Source organism: Eschrichtius robustus, chromosome 10 (assembly GCF_028021215.1).
Source record: "Eschrichtius robustus isolate mEscRob2 chromosome 10, mEscRob2.pri, whole genome shotgun sequence".
NCBI classification, from domain to species: Eukaryota; Metazoa; Chordata; class Mammalia; order Artiodactyla; family Eschrichtiidae; genus Eschrichtius; species Eschrichtius robustus.
Window position 1 is genome coordinate 34,240,584 of NC_090833.1, and position 25,509 is coordinate 34,266,092.

General features: G+C 42.2%; 1 long non-coding RNA gene across 2 annotated transcripts in view; it reads left to right on the top strand.

The window, feature by feature from the left end:
- The window catches only part of LOC137770038 (uncharacterized), a 101,071-nt gene that overhangs the window by 66,780 nt on the left and 8,782 nt on the right, over nucleotides 1-25,509 (top strand). For both annotated transcript variants that reach the window (XR_011075118.1, XR_011075117.1), the window contains exon 3: nucleotides 23,976-24,131. This is a non-coding gene — a long non-coding RNA (uncharacterized lncRNA). The remainder of the gene's footprint in view (nucleotides 1-23,975; nucleotides 24,132-25,509) is intronic.

Here is a 25,509-nt window from a genome sequence, read left to right on the forward strand (position 1 = left end):
GATCCTCTGGCAAGGCAAAGAGAGTTGTCTCCCATTTTACCGATGAGAAAACTGGGACCAGAGTGGGGAAAAAAATTTGCCACGTGTGTGTGTACGCGTGCACGTTTGTGCGTGTGTATGCGCGTGTATGCGTTTGTTTCTGCGTGCAGATCCATGGATGCTCCCGCAGGCCTGGATCCCAGCTGTGAGAGGAACTCACAGTTGTGATGCTTGGAGGGGCGCGTTCCAGCTCACTGCCCGTGTATGGAGTCACTCAGACTTAGCTAAGTACACAGCATTCAGGAGCCTGAGCTGCAGCAGCTGAAATCAGTGGGCAGCACAAAAATGTAGGTGTAGCTCCCTCCCCACTCCTTCCTTCTCCCCCACCTCCCACAGGGTGGAACTGCCTGGAACAGGCCCGGCCCAGCCTATGGGTCTGCACACGCAGCATCCAGGAACAACTGCAGGGCAGCTCTGGGGCACATGTGGAAACACGCACCCTGATATCCATGGATGTGTACACACATGGATTTCTAGAAGGAATACTCAGGAAAGGTCTGGGGCTCTGGGTTCTGGTCTGGCTCAGCCTCTGACACTCTGGTGACCTCGGAGCCTTGACTCTCCATCTGTATAATGGGCATGATGATGTCTGCCTCCCAGGGTTGTTACAAGTATCCAGAAAAAGACGGCAGGGTCCCAGAACTCTGGATCTGCAGGAGCCCTGGGAGGCAATTAGCCTAATGCTCACATTTCACAGGCAGAGCTGCTGAGGCCCAGAGAGGGACACAGAACAAGTCAAACACAGATCGGCTAGAACACAGGCCTCTGGACTCCCAGGACCCACACACCAAGAGTGGCCCTGAAAAGAGCAAAGTGCTGTTTAAGGCGAGTTCTTGCTCTTGCATCTGAACATCCACGTGGAGGTGATTTTGAGACCAAAATGCTTTGTAAACAGTATTTATTAACACAAATTCACATGTACTGTGCCGAGGTTGGGGGGGAAGGGGTGCCGTCTTTCTTTCTGAAATATTAGCTCAGATAGGCATACAAAAGTCTTTGTGAATCTCAGTTTGCTTAACATATTTGATTAGCTTTCTGCCTACAAGTTCATACTAAGCTCTTACATATCTGCTGGGCTCTTTATTGACAGCGTATCAATCCAGCTTTCCCTAAAAGATAAACTCCAAAATAGAAGGAGAGGCAAGGCAGCCTGGTTTTAGGGCCACTAGGAGTGTTTGCCCAAGTCCCTGACCCTGCGCTTACCCATCTGTAGACTGCCAGGCTTGCATTCATCTTGGCCCCTGCCTGCCCTGGGCCCTGGGGCCCGCCTCAAACTCCACTTCCTCCCCTGGACTCTCACTTTGCCCTCTTACTGCAGCTCTCCATACACATGCCTGCCTGTCTGTCAGCTTGGGTGCTCCTCCGGGCAGGAACTGAAACCCCAGTGCCCCTCACAGGACCCAGCCCACAGTCGCTGCTCAGGAAATGGAACAGCTCCCAGGTGAACTTGGAGTTCAGGCATGCAGGTCACAAGAGGAAGGAAGAACCTAAAGACAGTAGGTGAAGCATTGGGAAAGCCAGCATTCCTTTCTCCCTCGACTCCTGCCACCCAAACTGTGTAACATTCCAGACAATGTGACAGGACTTCCTGGTTGATACAGAGTCTCCTACTAATCATCACATCTGTTTATTCTGCACGTACCATGTGCCAGGCACTTCATATATGTTAGTTCTAATCCTAATCAGCACTAATCCCATTTTCAAGATTGGGACCCGAAGCTCAGAAACCTCCATTTATTTGCTTCAAGGAGAGGAGTTAGAATCTGACCTCAGGTCTGTCTGATTCCCAAGGCCATGCTTATTTTATGGCAACATAGGCCCCTTCCTGAACTCTGATACTCCCAGGAGACTTGGGACTAAGGGATTTCCTTCTGCAGGGCTTTTTTCTAATTGTAGAGGTAGGGAGGGCAGGCTCTTCCTGGACCCTGCCTCCTTCATCCTCTGACCTCAGTTTTCCTACGGGTACAGTGAGGAAAGGGACCAGATCCACCCAAACTTATTGGTAGTTCTGACAAATCATCTACATTCTTTGCTTGGGCTTTTAGGAGCAAAGACCAGGAGACAGTGGGGCAAGGGGTGGACCCAGTTGTAACTGCTGTTCTCAGAAAGGGACAGGGAAGGACTCAGGCTGCCTGGGATGGTGATAATTCATCTCACTGGTCCATAGCCCATGGAAACATGGAATCCAGGAAGGTTTTCACATCTGATGAGCGGTAGAATCACCTGGGGATACTTGCTAAAATGCAGATTCCTGGGTCCACCTCCTGGAGGACCAGGGTGATAGGTTTGGGACAGGGACAGGATTGTGCATTTTTTTTCCTGATCATTTCTGTTTCTTTCTTTTTTTAAAATTTTATTGAAGTATAGTTATTTACAATGTTGCATTAATTTTTGCTGTACAGCAGAGTGACTCAGTTATACATATATATATATTCTTTTACATATTCTTTTCCATTTTGGTTTATCACAGGATATTGAATATAGTTCCCTGTGCTATACAGTAGGACCTTGTTTATCCATCCTATATATACTAGTTTGCATCTGCTAATCCCAAACTCCCAATCCTTCCCTCCCCCACCCCCCACCCCCTACCCCCTTGGCAACCACAAGTCTGTTCTCTATGTCAGTGAGTCTGTTTCTGTTTCATAGATATGTTCTTTTGTGTCGTATTTTAGATTCCACATATAAGTGATATCATATGGCGTTTGTCTTTCTCTTTCTGACTCACTTCGCTTAGTATGATAATCTCTAAGTGCATCCATATAGCTGCAAATGACATTATTTCATTCTTTCTATGGCTGAGTAATATTCCATTGTATATATATACCACATCTTTATCCATTCATCTGTCGATGGATATTTAGGTTGTTTCCATGTCTTGGCTATTGTAAATAGTGCTGCTATGAACATAGGGATGCATGTATCTTTTCAAATTACAGTTTTGTCCAGATATATGGCCAGGAGTGAAATTGCTGGATCATATGGCAACTCTATTTTTAGTTTTTGAGAAACTCCCATACTGTTTTCCATAATGGCTACACCAATTTACATTCCCACCAACAGTGGAGGAAGGTTCCCTTTCGCCACACCCTCTCCAATATTTATTATTTGTAGACTTTTTAACGATGGCCATTCTGACTGGTGTGAAGTGGTACCTCATTGTAGTTTTGATTTGCATTTGTCTAATAATTAGCAATGTTGAGCATCTTTTCATGTACCTATTGACCATCTGTATGTCTTCTTTGGAAAAATGTCTATTTATGTTTTCTGCCCATCTTTCAATTGCGTTGTTTGTGTTTTGTTATTGAGTTGTATGAGCTGTTTGTATATTTTGGAAATTAAGCCCTTGTCGGTTGCATCATTTGCAAATATTTTCTCCCAGTTCGTAGGTTGTCTTTTTGTTTTGTTTATGGTTTCTTTTGCTATACAGAAGTTGTAAGTTTGATTAGGTTCCATTTGTTTATTTTTGCTTTTCTTTCTATTGCCTTGGAGACTGACCTAAGAAAACATTCATATGAAAAAAAAAAAAAGAAAACATTGGTATGATTTATGTCAGAATGTTTTGCCTATGTTTTCTTCTAGGAGTTTTATGGTGTCATGTCTTATATTTAAGTCTTTAAGCCATTTTGAGTTTATTTTTGTGTGTGGTGTGAGGGTATGTTCTAGTAACTTCATTGATTTACATATGGCTGTCCAAGTTATCCAACACTACTTGCTGAAGAGACTGTCTTTTCCCCATTGTATATTCTTGCCTCCTTTGTCGAAGATTAATTCTCCATTATTTTTGGGCTCTTTATTCTGTTCCATTGGTCCATATGTCTGTTTTGTGCCAGTACCTTCCTGTTTTGATTACTGTAGCTTTGTGGTATTATCTGAAGTCTGGGAGGGTTATGCCTCCTGCTTTGTTCGTTTTCCACAGGATTGCTTTGGCAATTCTGGGTCTTTTATGGTTCCATATAACTTTTAGGATTATTTGTTCTAGTTCTGTGAAAAATGTCATGGGTAATTTGATAGGGATTGCATTAAATCTGTAGATTGCTTTGGGTAGTATGGCCATTTTAACAGTATTAATTCTTCCAATCCAAGAGCATGGGATACAGGATTGTGCATTTCTGACAAGCACTCCAGATGATGTTCATAGCAGCACTATTTTTAATAGCCAGACATTGGCCAACCTAAGTGTCTTTCAATAGGAGAGTGGATAAATTGTAATGTATTTGTACAATGGACTACTATGCCTCAGTGAAAATGAAATAAACCATTGCTACACTCAAAAACATGATGACTCTTACAGACATAATGTAGAGTGAAAGAAACTAGACACAAAAGAATACATATTGTATGATTCCATTTATAAGGATTTTTAAAACTTAGAAACGAAAAAGCTAATCAGGATAGTATCTCTCAGGGGTATTGTGTGTGTGTGTGTGTGTGTGTGTGCGTGTGCGTGTGTGTGTGTGTGTGTGTATCTGGCTTTTTTAAAACTGAGGTATAGTTGATTTACAATATTAGTTTCAGGTGTACAACATAGTGATTCAAATTTTTTATAGGCTATACTCCTTTTAAAATAATTATAAAATATTGGCTATATTCCCTGTGCTGTACAATGTATCCTTGTAGCTTATTTATTTTATACATAGTAGTTTGTATCTCTTAATCCCCTACCCCTATTTTACCCCTCCCCCTTCCCTCTCCCCATTGTCTGTTTCTGTTTTGTTATATTCATTCGTTTTATTGTTTAGATTCTACATATAATTGATAACATACATTATTTTTCTTTCTTTTTCTGACTTATTTCACTAAACATAATACTCTCCAGGTCCATCCATGTTGTTGCAAATGGCAAAATTTCATTTTTTTTAATGGCTGAGTAGTAATCCATTATATATACATATATATGTATATGTATTTCAATAGGAGATTGTATATGTGTGTGTGTGTGTGTGTGTGTATATATATATATATATATATATTTACACCAAATATGATTAATTTTATTCGTATCTAACCTAAAAACAAGATTCTGTGAGCTGATCCTGAAGCAGCCAGGTAAATCAGGAATTTTAGAAAAGCTCTTTAAGAGAGGACAAAGCCAAATGAGAGAAAACACCTCAATCCTAGATATCTAAATACAAAAGAGAAAATATCAAGAAGCAAAAAGAATCGTATATATTTATATATATATCACATCTTCTTTATCCATTCATCTGTTGATGGGCACTTAGGTTGCTTCCATGTCGTGGCTATTGTAAATAATGCTGCTGCTGCTGCTGTGAACAGTGGGGTGCATGTATCTTTTCAAATTAGTGTTTTCACTTTCTTTGGATATATACCCAGGAGTAGAATTGCTGGATCATATGGTAGTTCTATTTTTGGTTTTTTGAGGAACTCTGAGGGGTATTGACTCAGAGGGGGCAAGAAGAAGTCTTCTGTGGTCTAGGTAATTTTCTTTATGTTAATCCATATGACATAGACATAGATATATATGTTTGTGAAAATTCATCTATGCACTTTACTGAGTGTGTATTTTACGTCAAATTTTTTTTTGATAAATTTATTTATTTATTTACTTCTGGCTGCGTTGGGTCTTTGTTGCTGTGCGCGGGCTTTCTCTAGTTGCAGTGAGTGGGGGCTACTCTTCGTTGCGGCGCGCGGGCTTCTCATTGCGGTGGCTTCTCGCGGATCACGGGCTCTAGGCACACGGGCTTCAGTAGTTATGGCACGTGGGCTCAGTAGTTGTGGCTCACAGGCTCTAGATCACAGGCTCAGTAGTTGTGGCGCACGGGCTTAGTTGCTCCATGGCATGTGGGATCTTCCCGGACCAGGGATCGAACCCGTGTCCCCTGCATTGGCAGGTGGATTCTTAACCACTGTGCCACCAGGGAAGTCCCTACATCAGTTTTTTTAATGTTAAGAAAATATAGTAGGTAGTGGAAATCTCAATGAACTCCAAAATACTGCCATCAAGCAAACTATATTCCCTGACCAGAATGCAAAGCTAGAATTAAATTATTGAAAGATAGCTCCCCCTTGCAATTCCATACACCTGGAAATAAAAAACCCTTGTAAATAACTCTTGGGTTAAAGAGAAATCCAAATGGAAATTACACTATTTAGAACTGTATGATGGGAGCACCATTTCTTAGTTCTTAGTACATAGTAGGTACTTAACAAATAGTTGTTGAATGATTGGATATCAGATCTGTGAGATGTTGCCAAAGCAATACTCAGAGGGAAATGTATAACTTTAACTGTCCTCACTATCAAAAGAGAAAACTTTAAAAATAAGGAGTGGGATCACTAAACTTTCAATCCAAAAGGCTAGAAAACAATAAAATAAACCCAGAGAAGTGTAAGGAAGAAACAGATATAGTTAAAATGAGAAATTATTGAAATAGAAACAACCAAATCAAGCAAAAAACCCAATACAAATGATCAACAAAACAAAAAGCCAATTCTTTGAAAAGCTGATAAAATAGCCTGGTGTTAGGAATAATTAAGGGAAAAAAGAGACACAAACAACATGAAGAACAAAAATAAGGGTAGGGGTTAAAAGAGGAATCTGACTACAGACACAGAGATTTAAAACTATAGAAGAAAAGTAAGTAGTGAGGAAAGTAAGGACAGGCATACACAGTGAAGGGCAGAGAGCTTCCTGGAGTTGCCTGTCTCACTAAGATTCAAAGTAATGGCAGAAGTGGGGTGGGAGGTTGGGTGAAATAGGTGAAGGGGATTAAGAGGAAAATTTCCATTTATAAAATAAATGAGTCATGGGAATGTAATGTACAACATAGGGAATTTAGTCAATAACATGGTAATTACTTTTTATGGTGCCAGATGATTACTAGACTTACTGTGGCAATCAATTTGTCTTGTATATAAATGTCCAGCCACTATGTTGTATGTCTGAAACTAATATAATTTTGTATGTCAACTATACTTCAGTTATAAAAAACAGAAAACAAAACACAAGCTTTGGTTTGCATTAGATGAAGTTTCCTTTATCCACCCCCAATATACAAACAAAAACAGAACAAAGCAATGGCAGAATCAGGCAAAAACCAATGCCGTCAAGTGTTGCAGTGTGTGTCCTTGAAGAGCAGAAGCACAGGTCCCAGATTGGGTGTGCAGAGTCCCCTGGAGACAGCTCAGCCAGTCTAGACCTCCCATCTCTGCCCCAACTTCCCCTACTTGCACTTGTTTCCTCTTTGACCTCAAGAGGGCTGGCACTATGTGAGGAGATCTCTGGGCCCTCCAACGTCTGGCTGCTTCACCTCTAGGATGCTTTGAAAGTGCAGGGTCCCTCTCTCCAACCACCCCAAGGCATTTCCTCCTGGGGTGGTCGGGCTCAGCATACCTCCAGCCAGGCTCACTCACTGGGAGGTCGGGAGCCACCCCACCCAGGGCCTCCTCCTCCCTCCTGAAAGCTGTCTGGGCCAGGGACCCGGGCCAGAGAAATCTCGGGCAGTGAGGACGCTGGTCCCCTGTTGAGAGATAGCAGCCACATCATCTCCTACAGTGTCACTCCGCTACAGAACCCATTTTACAATCCCTACTGTACACCCTTCTCTACCCACGCCCGCCCTGTCTTTTCCTGAGTCCTACCAGTGGTGTGTTGGTAAATGTTTAACAAAGGCTCTCTTAAAACAATATGTATGCATATATATCTGTACGTAAGTTTGCTATACATTTTCCTGATATAAAGAATGTGTGGCACACAATTTACAAATAATAATATGAAATACTCTTCATTGTAAATTCCATACACCTTTAACTTCCGTTCTGCTATTCCTTGTGAAATCCACTATTGGTTTTTATAATTCTATCAACAACATAAGCATTACAAAATCAAACTATGAACAAATGCTTGGTTATCATAGGATTCAGCCAAGAAGTCACTCATGTCACTGAGTGAAGTTCTTTCATAAATGTTGGCTGATATATTCATTTACACTAATGTGTTAAGACAAAAGTGAAATAATGAAGACATATAATGGAACTTCACTCAGTCATTCATGACAAAGATAACTTTTTTGCTGAATCAGATAATAGTTTTCAAGTATTAGAAGTATTTCCTCGTATTTTGGTGCTATTCATAATATTAAAAAAAACTGTAGACATGACAGACTTTTAAATTTAATCTGCATTATTAATATTTTCTCCATCACTTTTTAAAGTCCAGAATCCAACCTCTAGACAAGCAACAAAGCATTAAACCAAGTCCTGATTTGTAGCATTTGCCCATTTCCATGGTGTAAATACTCCCACCACTGCCAGTTTCAGGCTACTGACATGATGTCACTATCAGCATGGAGCTGGGGAGAGATGCATGGGAGCAGACCATCACATAGTATTCCCACCATACAGATGCAGTAGATGTGAAAAGCCTCAACCTCAAAGATCATAGTAAAATAAAGTAAAATAATTAGGAAGTGATGAGTTTGGAGTGTTACCTTTGTTTCAAATATTATTTATGAAATTGTAAGTTCATATAATTTATTTATTTATTAAAATTGTGACCTTCTCCTATCCTCCCCTTTCCTTTCCTTTTTTTTTTTTTTTTTAATATTTATTTATTTATTTGGCTGCACCCGATCTTAGTTGAGACATGCAGGATCTGAATTAGTTACGGGATGTGGGATCTTTAGTTGCGACATGCGGGATCTAGTTCCCTGACCAGGGATTGAACCCGGGCCCCCCTGCATTGGGAGTGTGGAGTCTTAACCACTGAACCACCAGGGAAGTCCCATATAATTTATTTTTATTAACGGCTATGTCTAAGCACTGACATGTGAGATTCCTGAAAATTTAGCAATCAGCTCTCAGGAGCTGGCACACACTGGCTCCAGCATGCCATGTGTTCTCCCTGATTAATCCAGGCAGAGGCCTCTCTCTCTCCCAGGTGCTTTATGAGGGCGGGCACCAGGTCTGACCTGCCTCTGTCCCTGACGGCCGTGTCACTGAGGAAGCGTGTGCCAAAGCCACGCGTTGAACCAGCCTCTCCACCCCAGCCCCAGATGCCTTCCATGACCTCTGACCCTCCTGGTGCACGGTCACCACTCCTCCACTCTGCCCCTTCAGGTATCCCTGCGGGCCGCATGGAAGCTGTAGGAACAGGTTCTCAATAGCAGGGCAGCCACTCGGCCTCAGTCTCCCTATCTGTAAAGTGATAAGGGAGGAGGGGATGGAAAGAAGGAAAGCACAGTGATATTCCTTCCAGTCTTTTTTCCTTAGGCCTGTAGTTGTGGGCTGTTCTATTCGGCTTGGACATGCTATTTAGTGTCTTGTGGTTTCTCATGTAATATCATAAGCGATTTTCCATATTCCTGTATAGTTTTCAAATTTTTCGCTATTAGTGAATGCATAATGTCATATTTTGTTTAATTAAAATTCATTCGAACTTTCCTTTGAGACATTTATATAGTTTTTGGTTTTCTGGAACCAGTTTTACCTCATCATCACCAGCATTGAGTGTTTTCATTTCAGAAAATATATGCTAATGTGAACATCATAGACTTTATTATTGTTTAATGTGCTTTTGTTTTAATTCCCAGTGCTATTGGACATTTTTCTGACAACTTTTCTACTAGTTGTCCCTGCACTCTTTTTTTTTTTGTCTTTTTCATTTTTATTTTTTATACAATTTTTGAAGATTACAGTCCATTTATGGTTATTACAAAATCCTGCACTCTTAAATAGAGAGCAAAGATCACAAAGCAACTTGATTCTTAGTGTCTTGAGTCATTACCAACACCAGGAGCTCTGGAATGTGTAGACTTTCAATCCAGACTATGATTCTGAGTGAATACAGCTGTCATTTATACTCTTTTGGACATTTCTTCTGTCAGGCTGTTAATTATTGCTTTTTGCTAGGGTCAGTAGGCCAACTTCTTGGGTCTTTGTTTGCTTCTACTCTAAAAAACCAGACACAATAACGAAGCTTGTTAGAACTGCCTGGAAGAGAACACACTGGGCATTGGAGCCCAGTTGCTTCATTGTGAAGAAGGTGACTGTCACGTGGTACAGCCACCCAGAGGCCTTACAGGTTTATATCCTAACTCTTGGCTGACTGGTAGGACAAATGTGGGTAGCAATATCTATACATGTGCATTGAGCTTGACACTTTATGAAGCCCTCTAGATACGTCATAGAGCCTCATGATACCCTTATGGGGTAGATGTGGCTTTAACCACTTTATGAACAAGGATGCTCAGACCTGACAAGATTCTACGTCTTACCCAAGACCCCTCAGCTAGCGTGTGGTGGGGCTGGCCACGGACCTGGGGCTCCAGACCATTGCTGCCCAGCTACAAGGCTCAAGGTTTCCGTGACTTGAGCTCCTGTGTGTCTGCTCCTTCACATGTTCGCTCATGTTCAGAATGCAGGATGTGGGGAAATTGCCCTTAAGTACGACAAGGGAGAACCAAGAGGGTGTGCTCACAAGGTCTTTTGTTTGGGATGGTACCTGTTTATCTAACTGACTCTTCCCCAAATCACTAATAATGTCTTTGCAGCCAGGAGACGGGCCACCTGTATTTGAGACATGGGCGTCTCTTTTTGGAATTCATAAAGTCATGATTAAATCCATCCTGGTGCCTTGTGTTAGACAAATTCAAGAAGAGAGGGGTGACTATGGGGAAAGAGCCACTAATGCCGTCATGGTGACACCCAAGGGGACTCTGGGATTTCTGAAGGCAGGGTAGTCTCTGAGATTCTGTGGAACATGAAGGATTCCCTATGGGTAGCCCTCCATAGAAAAGATATTCATCCCAGTGTAGTGAGAACACAGCATCGAAGAAGGTGCCCGGGCTGTGGACAGACCACAGGGACTTCTCCCAGACAGCTCAAGGCTGGAATCTTGCCTGCCACCTGTGTGACCCTGGGCAAGTCACTCAACCTCTCTGCTTTGCCTGCACCCAGGAGACCTGGAAGTGCTGGGAGATTGCCCACTCCTCCCCCTTTTCCTGTAACCATGGGTACAGAGGTGTAAATTCTCCAGCTCCCTTGCCCCTAAACAGGATGGCTCTGAGGTGTGGCTTTCACCAGAGTTTCCTTGAGGGGTGAGCCAAAGGTGTCTTCTGAATGACTTGTTTGATAATGTACCTTTGCTGGGCCCCCTTTCCTTTCTGATCCTACTTCCCCGCTTCCTTACCAGTTTGCTTGGGAGCACTTGCTAGTAAATCACTTGCACATGACTCCTCCTACCAAGGTGGCTTCTGGGGAACCTGATTTAAGAGGCAGCCGTGGAGCTGCTGCTGCCTTGGCTGTAAGCTGGAGCTCAAGCAGGCTCACAGAAGCTCCTGGAGGGCTTTTCTGCCGCTCACTTAGGAAGGGAATCTGCTACGGGATTGTGGGGGAGGAGGAACTGGATAAAGGCAGTCAGAAGGTACAGACTTTCAGTCATAGGATAAATAAGTACTAGGGGTGTAACGTACAGCATGATTAATATAATTAGCACTGCTGTATATTACGTATTTCAATTGTTAAGAGAGTAAATCCTAAGAGTTCTCATCGCAAGGGGAACATGTGTTTTCTTTTCCTTTTATTTTGTGTCTACATGAATGCTGCATATTCACTAAACTTATCGTGGTAATCATTTCATTACATATGTAAGTCAAATCATTATGCTGTATACCTTAAACTTAGGTAGTGCTGTAGGTCAATTATATCTCAATAAAACTGGAAGAAAAAAATACCCACAAAAAGGGAAACCACTAAAAATTTAACCTTTCAATAAAGCATTAAGCAAACTTTTTTTTAAGCTCTTAAAAAAAAAATTTACCTTGGTAGCACTTTAAAGGAGTTTTCATACTCATGGTTTCATTTGAGCCTCATTACATTGCTGTTATAGGAAGAGATTGGTATCTCCTTTTTTCAGATGAGGAAATTGAGGCCCAAATTGATGAAATGAATTTGCCTAAAGTTACCCAGACATATTATACATGGCAGAACCAGGTGTAGCAGCCCAAGTTTTCTATGTCCTAGTTCAGTACCAGTGTGTGCCACAGGGCTTTGTTTTGATAGTGTAGTTGATGAAGTGTTTTCAGTTATTTTTAATAGTGTTTGTTAACATACTTATAAATCCTTATGTAATGTTCTCAGAGCTGGCCCACTCCATTCTTTTTTTTTTTGGGCTGGGCCGCAGGGCATGTGGGAACTTAGTTCCCCAGCCAGGGATCAGACCTGCGCCCCCTACGCTGGAAGTGCAGAGTCTTAATCACTGGACCGCCAGGGAAGTCCCCTACTCCATTATTCTTAAGAAAAAAAACTTTTACCTAAAATTTCCCATTATAAATATAATCTATTCTCACCACATAAAATCTGGGATATACAGAGAAAAAGAGCAATATGAAAAAATTCTCATAATTCCAACAGAGTTTCTTCTAGTTTTCTAGCATTTTCTTCTAGTCCTTTCTTTTTTCTATGCATAATTATTTCTTTGTGTGTTAAATACTTAGAATAATTATTCTTGGTTAATACCCACACTTTGATAATGCGCAGTCATCTTTATTGATATGTAAGTGCCACTTTCTTTTTTTCTAATCGCCATGCTTTTCTTTCACAAGATGAGCTTGGTCCATCTTGTGCTGGAAAGTAAGGTAGTGCTTAAAAAAAAAAAAAGTGGTGGGGGTAAGTCAAAAGGACACAGGAATCATCTTGAAGAGGAGCCCACCAGCCAAATCTGGGATAATTTGAACATCAAAATAATCAAGAAAATAAGGAATAATAAACCATTGAAAAAATAGGAATCTATGAATCTGTACTGATAATAAATGGGTGACTACATAGGGAAGAGGCAAGGGCTCTTGCTTACAGTAAAATGCCAACCAATAAATGTGAAGGGAGTGCTAGGGTTGGAAGATTATCATTTTGCAACCATCATGGTAAAGCTTGGTTGTAATAAGAATCATCATGCTGACAGAGCTCTTCAAGCTGAAATGAAAGGATGCTACTTAGTAACATGAAAAACAAATGAAAGTTTAATATACACTGGTAGTTCCCAGGAGACGTCTCTGTGTTCATTCTAGACCATCTAATGTTATAAGTGAAAACTGATTGATTCTTTTAAATTCCACTGAGTTTGTTTGTTTATTTCTGGTGTCTCTAGATATGAGAGAAGGGAAACAGAGTGTTGGATGTCTCTAGTTGTTGTAGGGTAAGGTGACCAATCACCTTTCTGCCCATACCTGCTAATGCAAATAGCAGTTTCCCACACACACAATGTAAACAGCCTTGTTTCTCCAGATAATATAGTCTGTTGTTTTATTTTTAATGATAGGTAAAAAGAAAGAAGACATTTCATATGGATGGTGGTAAACATTTATTAGAAACCTCCCAACTTGTTTTCCAGTTTCATACAATTTGGAAAGAATAAAGTCCAAGTCAGGGAGACAAATATTTGAGAGTTATGTGTGGGTTTAAAGAATGTTTACCCAGTCCAAGTAAGAATCATTTGCCACTAAAAGGTTCCCCGTGCCTTGTCACCATCACCATGTCCCCCTGCAGAAGGTCAAGTGGCCTTATGCACAGGTTCATTCCCTGCATTCCTGATCAAGGGGCACACCGGGGTGGGGTCAGGAGCAGCCGGTGGGGATTAGGACCAGAGGCCCATAGTTGTAGGGGCAATTCAGATACCCCATACCCTTCCTTCAAAGGCTGAAAAGCAGAGGCTTGGAACTTGTGTCCATTTTGGATAGAACTTTAGAAAAAGAAACAGGTAGACCAAGGTGTAACCATCATTAAGACCAGTGACCTCAAATGACGTTTATGTAGTATATGATGGTTCATCACATATGTCTCATCAGCCTGCTAAAGAGAAAAGGGGCGTTTCTTGAAGGCTGAGTTCCAGCCCCAGCTCAGCTACTGACTCCTTGGGTAATCTTGGGCAGGCAACTTGTCTTTTCTGGATGCCGATTTCCTCATTTGTAAAATAAGCGATGGAGTAGCTAATGTCTAAGCTGGTCCCTGGCTCCTCCTTTGTAACCCACATGACAACTCTGAGATAGGTAGATTAAAATGACTGAGGCTCACCGAGTGGAAGCGTGTTGGCCAAAGTTACAGTGTAAGTGGGTTTGAATTCCCTAACTCCTGTGTTCTTTCTATTACATTGAAGACCCCAATGCAGGGTTGCCATTAGAATTTTTGTACTCCAAAAGGCATTGCAGGTGAAGGAACAGTGTTGGTGAAGGCCCAGAATCCTGTCTTTGTAACCCAGGCACATCTGCTTTCCTCTCATGCTCCTTACTTTCTCTTTATGGGTTTTAAGAATTGGCTTATTGATGTTATGTAACCTTTGTTTTCCATCAACACCGAAAGAAGAGCACACAGGCAGACAGAAATAACCCTGGAATGACAAGAATGCGGCCATCTCTTTTAGGCTTGTCAGTGAAAGATGTGCTGGCTGATTGCAAGTGGAGAAGCGTTGAGCTGAGAAGCGCCACCAACAGGCCACATAAGCAGCAGCGACAGTAGTTCACAGGATGGGAACTTTCTATGCAGCCACAGACCAGTCTCTGCTGTGAGCTTCACCCACGTCATCTCATTTAATCCTCACCGCAGTCCTAGAGGTGGGAAACATCATCATCCCCCCTTTACAGAGGGGAAGACCAAGGCCCTCTGAGGTTAGGGAGCTTGTCCAGAGAGTCTCCATATATGCGTTGGGTCTTTGTTGCTACGCGCGGGCTTTCTCTAGTCGCGGCGAGCGGGGGCTCCTCTTCGTTGTGGTGCATGGGCTTCTCATTGTGGTGGCTTCTCTTGTTGCAGAGCACGGGCTCTAGGAGCACGGGCTTCAGTAGTTGCAGCACGCAGGCTCAGTAGTTGTGGTGCACGGGCTTAGTTGCTCCGCAGCATGTGGGATCTTCCCGGACCAGGACTCGAACCCATGTCCCCTGCACTGGCAAGCGAATTCTTAACCACTACGCCACCAGGGAAGCCCAGATAAGGTCTATTTTTGCTACCGCATGACCACATGCTACCTTCCAGATTATTTGGGGAAAATGTGCAAATCTGTAGTTGCGCACATGCACACAGACATACACACACACAAGATTTAATGGGAGGAAATGGTGGTTGGTGGGTGTGGAAAGGAGGAAGATTTCCTTTTCAGTATATATTCTTTACCCTTTCAAAATGTTGACCCATATGCATGCGTTACCAGTTGAAATGAATTAATTAAATTTAACAAAAAGTGGCTTCGTATGTTAGTTTCCTGTGGCTGCTGTAACACAGTACCACAAGCTTGGTGGCTTAAAACAGCAGACATCTATTCTCTCACAGTTCTGGAGGCCAGAAGTCTGTAATCAAGGTGTCGCAAGGTCAACCTCTTCTCCGAGGTTCTCAGGAGAATCCATGCCTTGCCTCTTCCAGCTTCTGGTGGCCTCAGGCTTTCCTTAACTTGTGGCCACATCACTCCAGTCTCTGTGGTCACATTGCTTCTTCCTCTTCTCTGTGTGTCTCTCTTATAAGGATACATGTGATTGCATGTAAGGCTGTCTGAATAATCCAGAATAAGTTCCTCCTCTCAAGATCCTTAATTTATTCACATCTCTTGCTCTACAAGGTAATATTCAGTCTTTTGCTATGCAAGGTAATATTCACAGGTCCAGGGCTTCCCTGGTGGCGCAGTGGTTGAGAATCTGCCTGCCAATGCAGGGGACACGGGTTCGAGCCCGGGTCTGGGAAGATCCCACATGCCGCGGAGCAACTAGGCCCGTGAGCCACAATTGCTGAGCCTGCGCGTCTGGAGCCTGTGCTCCGCAACAAGAGAGGCCACGACAGTGAGAGGCCCGCACACCGCGATGAAGAGTGGCCCCCACTTGCCGCAACTAGAGAAAGCCCTCGCACAGAAACGAAGACCCAACACAGCCATAAATAAATAAATAAATAATTTAAAAAAAAATTCTGGGGCAAGAGCTAACATTTAAAAAAAAAAAAAAAAAATCACAGGTCCAGGGATTAGGATGTGGGCATGTCTTTTAGGGGTCAGCTTTCAATACCTAGGAATTAGCAAGTAAATCTTCACCCCTTCCCGTCAGATGCTATTTTCCCCCAGTGTATCCCTCTGGATAGGACGCTGGTGTCTAAACAGTCTAAGCAGCTGTCAATTTGAAGCTCATCTAGAGTGTTTCTGTGGCCTTCTTGGAGAGTTATATGCCCAAGCTTGGGAGTCAGCCTGGGTGGGTTCTAATTTCAACTCCTCCATTTGCCACCTGGGAGGCCTTTAGGAAAACCAATAGGCCCATTTTGCCAGATTAATATTTCTAAAGTACAATTCTGATGACATTACATCTCTTCCTTCAGGCCTTCAGCGGCTCCCCAGTACCCACCAAATGAACTGCCCACGCCTTGCCTTAGCATTCAAGGCCAGATTCTCTACTTCTATCACTCTTTTGGCCCACTGCATCTCGTGCACCACACACACACACAGACACACACACACATGTACACACACCAGGCTTGGCTTTGTATTACAAGCCTCTCCACTAGGCTCATCCCCCCACTAGCGAACAGTGGCTTTTTGTGGGCAGGAAACGAGCATCTTATGCACTGTCAGAGCCAGGAACAAGAAATGCCATAGGACAAGTGTTCAATGGCGTTTGTTAAGTTGAATTTATGTAAAAATAATAGAAACTATACTAGAAGGACCCTAAGTGGTTGGTTGTGTGTTCAAAATCCTTCATTTTACAGACAGGGGAAGTAAGACCCAGACTGGGAAATTACATCTTCCAGCCCAGTCTTTCAGGAAAACTTGAAGGATTAGAATAAAAAATTGAAAGATTCCATTTGGGGCCCTATATTTGGGAAACTGTATTTATTTGTAATGATGTCAAATGGCAAGGAGCATGCATTTCATGGTGAAGTGTATCTGTTTTAAAGAAACAAATACAGTTGTGTTCCTTTCTTACTATTCTCTGGCCGTCACCAGCAAATTCCAACCCTAGTCTCGCACATGGCCTGGTTAGAGTGCTCTTTAAACTTCACTCTAATTTTTTTCTAACCTTTTCTTACTCAGTTTTGAGCCTGAACTGCCCTCCAGATTCAAAGTTTTGGAGATGTTTTTGAGCGTCTTCCTTTCCCAGGGAAAACACAGGCAGGCAAACGAAAGCTGCCCCACACAACAAATCCTCCTTGCTGTGTAAAACCTCAGAGAGGTGGGTCAGTCTTCGCCATCATCCTTGTCATCTGACCACACCTGTGGCCATTATGAGAACCAAAGCCACCTCCTAGCCCTGCGTGCTTTTTATTCTGAATGTGCAGTGTCTGTCAGCCATAGATGAATACCCAGCAACGGAGGGCCCAGAACTGTGGCTCAGACAAGCTGACTGAGGAATTAGAAGGATTTTGTAATAAGCCCATTCATTCTGTCGGATTGAAATACCTTCCAGTTCCCCACAGCCAAGGACAGCTGTACTTTGGTTTGACATTTTATATGGCATTTTATGCCTGCCTGAAAGCAGGGGTGCAGGTCTGCACAGTCTCTGCCAGAGACTGGGACTCCAGAGACCGGGGCTGGGATTCTGGAGCTATTACTTACCTACTGAAAGGGGTCTTGGCCAAATCACTTAAGCCCCCTGAGTCTCAACTACCTCATCTGTAAAAGGCGCTCACCAGGACTACATTAGAATATGTATTTTACCAGGATTTTAAACTATAAGGTAATGTGCAATTGTTCATATTACAGCCGATGTGGGAGAAAGGGAAAAGCAAAACTTGGTGGTTGAGGGAGGGTTGTTTACCTCGATTTTCTCTATAACGCAAAGTGTGAATTCACTGGTCCCTCCTGACCGTGGTTCTTTGACTTAAGTCTGAGTGAGGGAGGGGATGATCCTAGGACCTGGGGTTGGAGGAACTTCCAGGGGGACCCAAGAGGACTTAGCTATAGGGAGGGGGCACTGCTGGGGGCCAAGATGCTACCTCACTGACACTCAGGGTCATCTAAGCAGCCCTGCACTTCTCTGCATCCTGTGAGGAACCTCTTCATTACTCCTGGGCTCCAAGTAATTGAAACCACCAATGTCTCTTGGAAGGCAGAATCTCATCTTAAATTGTTTTATTTGTTTATACATTCGTCAAATATAGAAATAAATGCTAATGCTCTTGGTATAATGTTAAGTCAATAAGTAAGAGACAACATTGCAAAGTGGGATCTCCACTATGTAAAAACTATATATGCATAGGTGAAAATGCTAATAGTGGTTGTATTTGAGAGAATAGATAACGGTCTTTTTTCTGCTTTTCTATATTTTGTAAAAACTTAAAAGGGCTCATCAATTATTCCTGTAATAACAAAGATTCTATTCAGGTATACTTTAATACCCCAAAGGGAAAATCCACTTAAGTATTTTCATGAAAATTACATATACAGCTTCAATAAAAATTGATGATGATATAATATGGACAATTTTGAAAATAAGATATTTTATGAATACTAGAGATATCAAGTTCAACCACTCAGTAAGTACAATACAGATGAAAGTATATTATAATAAATTTCTTACACAATAAAATATCTGCATGATCAAAAATGCATTCAGTTTCTGAAAATCATACACTTATAACAAGGAATATTTGATACATTTAGAAGCACAGCACAAATGTAAAATAATTGGGGCAGCCTCTTGGGGTTTGTTGTAATAGAATTTAACCTATATTTAGGCTCAAAAAACAGTCAGCTTGTTCAAAGTCATAGATTGGAATTAATGGAGGAATGTATTAATGTTTACACAGATGTAGTAGAAACATATGTTCTATAGCAGCGCTATGCAAACTTAGGTTCTGTGGAACCGTTATTGGGCAAGAAGTCTTGGATGTCACCTGAGGAAAGAGTTCAGTGGTTAGAGATGCTAGGTAAACCCCAGGGTACAGAATTCAATATGCCTCATCATTGCTTGACTTCTTGGAGCCTCAAATATATTGATTTTCACTGTGAATCTCCAAGAGGGGTGTGCAATATGTGGCATTTGCTCAAAGCATTTAACCAGAAAATCTCCCCCCTCCCCCAAAGGACGCTTCACATTGGGATATTCAGTGTCACAGGCATGCAAAGACTTTATCTTTTCAACTTTTATTTTTGAACCCACGAAGCAGAGTTCGTCTCTCTCTATTGTCACAAAAGCGGTGTTTTATGAATTTGAAACACAGGTACAGATCACAGTAAACCATTTAATGAGTCATGTCACATGGAACCGAAGCCTAGTTTCCACTCATTCCGTCATTCCCTTGCAGAAGCTGGGCTCTGATGAGACACCAGAAGGCCAGAAGGGACTTGTGAGCTTCATGACACGTTCCATGCTTTGATGTCCTTTATAAAATGGCTTAGGAATGACATGCAATTCTAAGACTCACCCCTCCCATCCCCCAACACACATACGCACGCCCTTTGCTGGCATGCGAAGCGTGCTTAGAAAGGGGAAGAAAAACTCAAACCACAAAACCCCACATTCCTTTTGAGGGCTGTATGTGTACACACCCTGGACCTTTGACCCTCTTTCCCTGCTGAACAGGGGTTTTCGAGGCTTTAAGTCAGGAGTCCTAGACTGTTAAGATGCCACTTTACCAGGCCCCAGCCTTATGGTTTCAGCGTTTCCCTTCTTGGGGGCTCTGTTTCTTCATCTGTAAAATGGGGCTAATGAGCCCTGGTCCTGTCTAACCTCCTAGGATTGTAGTAAGGATAAAACAGAATAAAAATGATATGAAAAGTTGGAAATGTGAGGCTTCGTTACACTATTACAAGTGGAAACAGTCCACTTTCTGTTTGTGAGGTGGTGGGTAGAGTGAGAAAAAACAGAGGACAGGCTGGAAAACCTAGTGAATGTTCCCCAAAGACTCCCAAACTTCTCTCAGCCCCGCTAGTCCCTTCACTACTTATTCAGCCAATCTTTGTCTTCTTACCAGACACAGGGCTTCCATTCACTCTAAAGATAATGAAAGCAGGAAAAGACAGGACACATGAAATAAAGTGTGTATAGAACACCATCCATAGCCTTTTTTTTTTTTTTTTTTAATTTTATTTATTTTTGGCTGCATTGGGTCTTCGTTGCTGCGCACGGGCTTTCTCTAGTTGCGGTGAGCGGGGGCTACTCTTCGTTGTGGTGCGCGGGCTTCTCATTGCGGTGGCTTCTCTTGTTGCTGCGCACGGGCTCTAGGCGCATGGGCTTCAGTAGTTGTGGCTCTTGGGCTCTAGAGCACAGGCTCAGTAGTTGTGGCACCTGGGCTCCGTAGTTGTGGCTCATGGGCTCTAGAGTGCAGGCTCAGAAGTTGTGGCACATGGGCTTAGTTGTTCCGCGGCAAATGGGATCTTCCTGGACCAGGGCTCGAACCCGGGTCCCCTGCATTGGCAGGCGGATTCTTAACCATTGTGCCACCAGGGAAGTCCCATAGTCTTTTTTTTTTTTTTTCCAATTCTGATAAAATGTTTATACCACTGAAAAATACATTCAGATGAGCACTTTATTTAAAAATCATATGCCAAAAAGAAAAAAGGCATATGGTTAGAAGTATCTGAAACAGCCATAAAAACTGAAGAAACAAGAAAAGAGTTCAATAGCAATTCACCATACCTCTGAATCTGGGGAAAATTGCCATTAATTACAAGGCAGACAGAACTGGATTCAGAAGTCCATCAAAATGGCAGAGAGAGTAGGAAGACCTGGCATTGCATAATGTAGATTCCAAGTGGTTGTTTAAAGTTTCTAGTTACAAAAATGAAAAACATAGAAGTACATAGTGTGTGTGTGTGTGTGTGTGTGTGTGTGTGTGTGTGTATGGCTATTTCTATAATTTTCGAATGGTGAAAGCCTTTCTAAGAATGACTCAAAGACAGAAACCATAAAGAAAAACATTGATTTGATTTATTTTTCTATGTAAAATTAAAAATTTTTATGTATTAAAAAACCATAAACATCTCATACATGGCTAGTGGGATTTTTTTTTTTTTAATTGTTTATTTATTTATTTATGGCTGTGTTGGGTCTTCGTTTCTGTGCGAGGGCCTTCTCCAGTTGCGGAGACCGGGTGCCAGTCTTCATCGCGGTGCGCGGGCCTCTCACCACCGCGGCCTCTCTTGTTGCGGAGCACAGGCTCCGGACGCGCAGGCTCAGTAATTGTGGCTCGCGGGCCTAGTTGCTCCGCGGCATGTGGGATCTTCCCAGACCAGGGCTCGAACCCGTGTCCCGCGCATTGGCGGGCAGATTCTCAACCACTGCGCCACCAGGGAAGCCCGGCTAGTGGGATTTTTAAATGATGCAGCCACTTTGGAAAATAGTCTGGCAGTTCCTCAAAATGTTAAACATAGAGTTATCATATGACCCAGAAAGTCCACTCCTAGGTATATACCCAAGATAAATGAAAATATATGTCTGCACAAAAACTTGTTACATACAAACTTGTACTTTATAATAGCTATAAAGTAGAAACAACCCACTTGGCTATCAACTGATAAATAAAAACTTGGTCTACCATACCATACAATGGAGTATTATTCCGCCATAAAAAGGAATGAAGTACTGACACCTGCTACAACATGGATAAGCCCTGAAAACATGCTGATGTATACTAAAAGCCACCAAATTGTATACTTGAAAAGAGTGAGTTTTACGGTATGTGAGTTTTTTTAATCAGTAAAGCTGTTATTTAAAAAACAAATGTAATGGCAAAGCTAATGACAAATGAAAAAAATTGTACCGTTTCACATAGATGGGTAATATCTATAATACACAAGGGGTGCTTATATAAAAATTAGAAAATAAATAGACCATTAAAAATCGGCAAAAGCTAAGATATGCATTTCACAGGAAAAACAGCACAAAAGGGGAATAAGCATTTTAATGTTTATGCTCGTTTTGAAATTTCGATGTTACTGTGGTTTTAGACCTGCTGCTAGATGTTATCATTTAGTATGTTAATAATAAAACTCATATTTTACTATGTCATATTCTGAGAAGGGGTCCTCAAGCTTTATCATAACGCCAGTGTGTCTATGGCTCAAAAAGAGTTAGGAATCCCTGAACTACAGGAAACAGGTAAAATAAAGTATGGCATGTCTGTATAATGAAATGCTACATAGCCATTAAAGTTGATTTTGTAGGTGGGATGTAGAGCAATTGGAACTCTCATACACTGCAGGAGAGAGTGTAAATTGGTGCAGCCATTTTGGAGACTTTTTTTTTTTTCTGCTAATGCTGAATATATGCATATCTATGACCTAGCAGTTGCACTCCTAAGCATATATGCAACAGAAATGTATACATATGTTCACCAAAAGACATCTACTGAATGTTCATAGCAGCTATAACAGCCAAAACCTGGAAACAACCCCCATGTCCCTCAACAGCAGAACGGATAAATAAATTGTGATATATTTATACAAAGGGCAGTTAAGTGTGACTGAAATGTTGCTATATGCAATGACACGAACTAATCTCATTCATATACTGTTGAGTGAAAGTATACAGACATAAGAATAAATACTGTATAATTCTATTATCAGTATATAAATACTGTGTAAAGTTCAAAAAGCAGGCAAAACTCATTAGAAATTAGAAGTCAGGATAGTGGCTTCTTTTGCAGGAGAGGAGACAGTGACGAGGAGAAGGTCCAAAAGGTTTTTTGGAATGCTGGTAATGATCTATTGTTTTATATTGGTACTGGATATAAAAGTAGATTCAATTTATGAAAACACTTTGAACTTTACACTTATAATTTTTGCATATTTTGGTTTTTATGTTCTACTTGAATCAAAGGTTGCTTAAAAAATGACACTGTAGAAAAATTTCAATAACATGGAAAGATATTCCTGTCATGTTGTATTAAAATATAGGTTAATACAGGTACAAATTGTGTATAGAGTATGCTACCATTTTTTTTCCTTAAGGATCATCACGCATATATGCTTGTAAACGCATAACGTATCTCCAGGAGAATATACAAGTAAATGATACGAGTAATTGCTTCTAGAGAGGGGGGACAGGGAGAGAGATTTATTTTTCACTTTATGACCTTTCGTACCTTTTGAAGTTTTACTTATGTACCTATATTGCCAATTTAATGCATAAATAAATTAATGATAATGCAGATTATGATTTCATTTTTGTGAAAATAAAGGTCTGGCACTACCCACATCAAAATGATAACCGTGTTTACCTCTGGGTGATGAGATTATGGATGATTTTTCTTGATTTTTCACCATATCTGTATTTTCTCAGTCTTCTAATGTGAACATGTGTGTTTTTTTTGGCTGTGCCATGTGGCTTGCAGGATCTCAGTTCCCCTACAGTGAAAGCCCGGAATCCTAACCACTAGGCCACCAGAGAACTCCCAACAAGTATTTCTTTTGAGAATGAGAAAGTCATTAAACTTATTTTTTTGTTTGTTTTTTTTTTTTCGGCCGTGCCACACGGCTTGTGGGATCTTAGTTCCCCGACCAGGGGTTGAACCCAGGCCCACAGCAGTGAAAACACTGAGTCTTAAACACTGGGCCACCAGGGAATTCCCTAAACTTGTTTTTACAATTTAGTTTTTATCAGTGTTATTGAAATATAATTGCATACAATAAAATGCAGTGATTTTATGTGTACAGTTCAGAGTTTCACAAAGGTGCACCCATCTCATCATCACTCAGTCAGGACAGAGTTTCCACCCCCTAGGAAGTTCCTCCCTGTCCCTTTGCAGTCAACCTTTCCCTCTCCTAAGGAAGCAGCCATTGATCTAATTTCTAGCACCATAGCTTAGTTTTGTCTTCTACAGAAGGTCATAGAAATGGGATTATACAGTATGTAATCTCTTGTGTCTGACTTCTTTCACCCAACATAATGATTTGAGATTGATCACCCAACATAATGATTTGAGATTGATTTATGTTTTGTGTGTATCAATAATTCATTATAATTTTTTTAAATGAAGAGCGATGTCCTAAGCACTTACTGCTTTCTGATCTGTAGACTGAGACCCCATCCACGCAGAAAACAATCCTCCACAGCCTCTCCAGGCACGTCTGCCGCTGCATGCCTGCTGCTGGTTGAGAGATCTTACCGCCTCCACGTCCTGGGAGGAGAGGCAGCAGTCACCCCCCTCCCCCGCGGCAGCGCCAGTCTCAGGTGAGAGCCACCCTGCTCGTCGCCATTGTTCTGCGAGTGACAGCCTCCGGGGCAAATGGAAAGCCTTCAACCTGAAGGCTGTCAACTGCAGACAAGAATTCCTTTCTTTGTCAGGCTGGGTGGTCTCTGGGACTTCGGCATCAACCTGCACAAAAGATGATAAGCATCATGTGTGCTTGCAGAAAAACCTCACCACCACCCAACGACTCTAACCGCACTCCTTTGTAAGGCCAGGATTAGCCCAGACGAGGCTCCCCGTGACTGTGTACAAACCATCAAATCCCAGCCCCAGGAGGGCATCCAGGGGTCGTTTAGTCCATTCCCCCCATCACGACCCTGACCACCTGCATGCTTCATGAAATATATTTGTCCAAGAATCTTAGTCATAGACATCTAGAAGTTCCCTTAGAGATTACGGTTTGACCCTCTCGGGCTTCAAAAAGGGGTCCAGACTTTCCCAAGGTCACACAGCACAAGGACAAGAACCCACGTCCTGGAAGCCTTCCTCTCTGGGGTGCTCTTTCCATTACTCCAAGGTGCTTTTGTTATTAAATGAACCCCCTGCCCAATAGTACAATGTAAAATGTAATTTCTAACTTTCCAATGTAAAAGTGTGTGTGTGTGTGTGTGTGTGTGTGTGTGTGTGTGTGTGTATCTATCTCCTGCAGCCTTCGTGTAGGAAAAGGCTTTCTTGCACCTGTGGTGAGTACACCGGGCCGGGTTCATTTATGGAGTAGTTTGGTGCCCTCTACTGGTTACCAGTTATGGCAGCAACAACAGCTACCCCTTACTGTGCCTACTGTGCAGGACATTCAACGTGTGCCATTACTGCTAATTTTGAATCCAAAGAACAGGCCTGTAGACTAGGCAGTTTTATCTGTATTTTATAGATGAGGAAGTAGGGGCTCTTAGACATTAGATGTTCTGCCCAAAGTGGCTGAGCCTGGATTCAAACCCAGCCTTGTGGGACCCCAAGTTCCTTCCACACTTCCATGTCAATGCCACTTGTCACAATCCTGACGCTGTGTGTAGGACTTTCCCCTTAAAACGACTCCTACCCACCTCAAAATCTGCCAGGAATTGGGTGTTAATGCCCCTGTTTACACAATGGGGAGGCCTGGGCTGGGACATCAGTGACTTGCCCAGGGTCCAGATCCAGTAAACCCTGTGCTCCTGCTCAATGCCAGGCTACTGCCCAGGAGAGCCACACACAAGGTCCACAAGGGAGCTTCTTCCTGGGGCGGCAGCCTTCATCCAGGAGAGGGATTGGGAGACCATGTTCCCACCCAGGGGACCTCCCTCTATTCTAGGCCCCAAGGGACTCAGAGATAAAGAAAACACGTATTCGACTTGTGGGGGACTCCCATCCACTGGATTC